This window comes from Rhinopithecus bieti, unplaced genomic scaffold (assembly GCF_001698545.2).
Source record: "Rhinopithecus bieti isolate Rb0 unplaced genomic scaffold, ASM169854v2 scaffold_23816, whole genome shotgun sequence".
NCBI lineage: Eukaryota > Metazoa > Chordata > Mammalia > Primates > Cercopithecidae > Rhinopithecus > Rhinopithecus bieti.
The window spans coordinates 790,590-795,035 of record NW_016811019.1 but is presented as its reverse complement, the minus strand read 5'-3'; positions in this window follow the sequence as shown (position 1 = coordinate 795,035).

Here is a 4,446-nt window from a genome sequence, read left to right as displayed (position 1 = left end):
TGTAGTATGCAATGGCGCGATTTTGGCTTACTGCAACCGCTGCCTCCCAGGTTCGAGCGATTCTCCTGCCCCAGCCTCCTGAGTAGCTGGAGTTATAGGCACGCACCACCACACCTGGCTAATTTTTGGATTTTTAGTAGAGACGAGGTTTCACCATGTTGGCCAGGCTGCTTTCAAACTCCTGACCTCAGGTGATCCACCTGCCTTGGCCTCCCAAAGTGCTGGGATTACAAGCATGAGTCACTGAGTCACTGTGCCTGGACCTTCTGCTGGTTTTAAGTTTTATGTTTTGCTTTGTGTGTGTATGTGTGATTGCTCTTAAGACTTATACTTGTATTTATTTGCTCACTTCTCTCTTCTTCTCTCTTCCCCTCTCTCCTCTCCTCTCCTCTTCTTCTCCTCCTCTTCTTCTTGTTTCTTTTTGGGATAAGATCTCACCCTGTCATCTAGGCTGGAGTGAAGAGGCACGATCAAGGCTAACTGCAGCCTTGACCTCCTGGGCTCAGGTGATCTTCCCACCTCAGCCTCCTGTGTAAGTCACTGTGCCTGGCCAATTAACTCTCATTTTTTCTTTAAAAAAATATTGTTACCTCTTTTTTTTTTTTTTTTTTTTTGAGACGGAGTTTCGCTCTTGTTACCCAGGCTGGAGTGCAATGGTGCAATCTCGGCTCACCATGACCTCTGTCTCCTGAGTTCAAGCAGTTCTCCTGCCTCAGCCTCCTGAGTAGCTGGCATTACAGGCATACGCCACTATGACAGACTAATTTTGTGTTTTTAGTAGAAATGGAGTTTCTCCATGTTGGTCAGGCTGGTCTTGAACTCCCGACCTCAGGTGATCCGCCCACCTTGGCCTCCCAAAGTGCTGGGATTACAGGTGTGAGCCACCGTGCCTGGCCTATGTTACCTTTTACTGCAGACTTTTTAACATGCTCCTCCACTGTTCTTCCCTTCTTCTTACCCTATATATTTTTTTGAGACAGAGTCTTGCTCTGTTGCCCAGGCTGGAGTGCAGTGGTGCGACCTCGGCTCACTGCACCCTCTTCCTCCTAGGTTCAAGCGATTATTGTACCTCAGCCTCCCAAGTATCTGGAACTACAGGCGTGCTCCCCCATGCCCAGCTAATTTTTGTATTTTTAGTAGAGATGGGGTTTCATCATATTGGTCAGGCTGGTCTCAAACTCCTGACCTCAGGTGATCCACCTGCCTTGGCCTCCCAAACTGCTGGGATTACAGGTGTGAGCCACTACACCCAGCCGACACCATCTCTTTAAAAAATATTCGTAGCATTTCAACTGGAAATGAAAGTGCCTTTCTTTAATTGCTGCAATTGAGTGACCAGACAATGAAGATAAGAGTTTGCAGGCTGGGCGTGGTGGCTCACGCCTGTAATCTCAGCACTTTGGGAGGCCTAGGCAGGTGGATCACCTGAGGTCAGGAGGTCGAGAGCACCCTGACCAACGTAGAGAAACCCCGTCTGTACTAAAAATACAAAATTAGCAGAGTGTGGTGGTGGATGCTTGTGATCCCAGCTATTCGGGAAGTTGAGGCAGGAGAATCTCTTGAACCCAGGAGGTGGAGGTTGCAGTGAGCTGAGATTGCGCCATTGCACTCCAGCCTGGGCAACAAGAGCAAAACTCTGTCTCAAAAAAAAAAAAAAAAAAAAAAGGGTATGCAAGAGTGGACAGTGGCTCACACCTGTAATCCCAGCATTTTGGGAGGCCAAGGTTGGAGGATCACTTGAGGCCAGAAGTTTGATACCAGTCTGGGAAACAAAGTGAGACCTCACCTCTATTAAAAAAAACCCAAAAAATTGGCCTGGTATGGTCGTGTGTGCCTTTAGTCCCAGCTGCTTGGGAAGCTAAGGTGAGAGGATCGCTTGAGCCCAGGAGTTTGAGGCTGTAGCGAGTTATGATCATACCACTGCACTCCAACCTGATGAAATCTCATCTCTTAAAAACCAAAATAAAAAAAAAGCAAGCCAAACTTATGCAAGACTCAACCTCAGCTCTTTGGAGAAATATTTTATTCTTACTTAAAAAGTATGAAATAAATATTACTTTGTTTTGTTTTATTTTCTACACGTTATGATGAAATAAATATTTCAAATAATATGGACATACACAGAAAAAAAGAGCTTTTCCCTGCTCCCCTAATTTCTCCAGTTTGTTCTTCTGAGGAATAACCACTGTTGAAGCTGCTGTACATCCTTCTGACCATTGCATGTATACCATGGGTTTATATGTGTGTCACACACATATGACACACACATATACACATATAAACAACCCATAGGTGGTACCCATAGGTACATGTGCAATATGTGTGTATATATAATATATATGTATATATGTGTGTGTGTGTGTGTGTGTATTATATATATATTTATTTTTTGGAGACAATATCTCACTTTGTCACCCAGGCTAGAGTGCAGTGGTGCAGTCATGGCTCACTGCAGCCTTGACCTCCTAGACTCAAGTGATCTCCCACCTCAGCCTCCTGAGTAGCTGGGACTACAGGCATGTGCCACCATGCTTTAGGTCTCCCAAAATGCTGGGATTACAGGTGTGAGCCACCACACCTGGCTTATTTCATTTTTCTTGATGGCTTTCTAATATTTCTTTTTTTTCCTCACACTGTTGACCAGGAGCCTTTCTAATATTTCTGATATTTCTTTGTATCATTATACTGCCACATATTTAACCTGTTGGCACACAGGCTTTCTCCATACTTTTAACTTTATAAATAGTGTAGCAGAAAATGACCTTCCTTTTTTTTTTTTATTTTTTATTTTGAGACAGTCTTCCTCTGTTGCCCAGGCTGGAGTGCGGTGGCACAATCTCTGCTCACTGCAACCTCTGCCTCCCAGGTTCAAGTGGTTCTTCTGTCTCAGCCTCCTGAGTAGCTGGGATTACAGGCACCCACCACCATGCCTGGCCAGTTTTTTTTTTTGTATTTTTAGTAGAGACGTGGTTTCACCATGTTGGTGAGGCTGGTCTTGAACTCCTGACCTCAAGTGATTCTCCCGCCTCTGCTTCCCAAAGTTGGAATTACAGGCACGAGCCACCACACCCAGCTGACCTTTCTCTTTTGGATAAAGTGGAATTACTCGGTCAAATGATAATGTGTATTTTAAATTTTCATAGGTTTTCTCAAATTGCTTTACACTGAGACTAAACCAGTTTATGCCCCATTCCCCAGTACTATCAGCACTATTTTCATATATCTTTACCAGCTAATTTAAAGAGTTAAATTTTAACTTCCGTGAAAGACAGGTACTGCCTTAGCGCTAAGTATCTTTAGTATCTAACACAAAAACAGGCACTTAATAAATTTTGTTTGTGGAAGGAATGAATTATTGAAAATAATTAATAAGCTTATGAAGTTACATTAACTCTATAAAGCCAAACAAGTATTCTTACTTGAGATTGTATCTACTGTGAGGCAGTAGGTATAAAATTTGTTACTTATACTACCTCCCTGATTCTTCTAACCATCTCATGAGGTAAATGGTAGTTTCTGAGTTATAGTGGTAGTGCTGCAATGTAAGATTGGTCCTGTCTGTATAACTTCAAAGTCTGTGGCATGTTTCTTTTCTTTTTCGTTTTTGAAACAGGGTCTCACTCTGTCACCCAAGCTGGAGTGCAGTGGTGTAATCATGGCTAACTGCGTCCTGGACCTCCTTGGCTCAAGCGATCCACCTACCTCAGCCTCCTGAGTATCTGGGGTCACAGTCATGTACCACTACCCCATGGCTAATTTTTAAAGTTTTTGTAGAGACAAGTCTCAGAGTCTTACTTTGTTGGCCAGGCTGTTCTTGAACTCATGGACTCAAGTGATCCTTTTACTTCAGCCTCCCAAAGTGTTGGGATTATAGATAGGAGCCACTATACCTGACCATGTGGCATTTTTCAGTACCCACATTATCTCTTTCTTATTTTAAATAATGTAATATTTTCAGATTTTTAGAAACTACCTTTTAGAAATTTTATCTGGAAGAAAAGTGCATTTTAAATTATTACAGACTGTTTTTTAATCTTTCTGTATCTTCTAAACTAACAGGTCGCTTCTATGTATTTTTTTCTCTTTCTATATTATTTCATGATGATTGCTTAGAAATACTAAACTAGTAAGCCCTTGTTCTTGGAATATTTGAGGAAAATTTAGAACATTTTGTATGCTTGCCATTTCAGGACTTTGTAGAATAGTGTTGGACCTAAATAAACAAATAGCAGTGCAGAGCTTTGTTTTTTGCAGTCATGGTAACCACTGCCTCTGTGCATTCTTTTTATAAATGAAAGAAAAAGAAATTGACTGCACTTCTAAGCTTCCTTGTGAAAACAGGAATACTTGTTAAAAAAAAAAAAGTATGGCCGGGCGCGGTGGCTCAAGCCTGTAATCCCAGCACTTTGGGAGGCCGAGACGGGCGGATCACGAGGTCAGGAGATC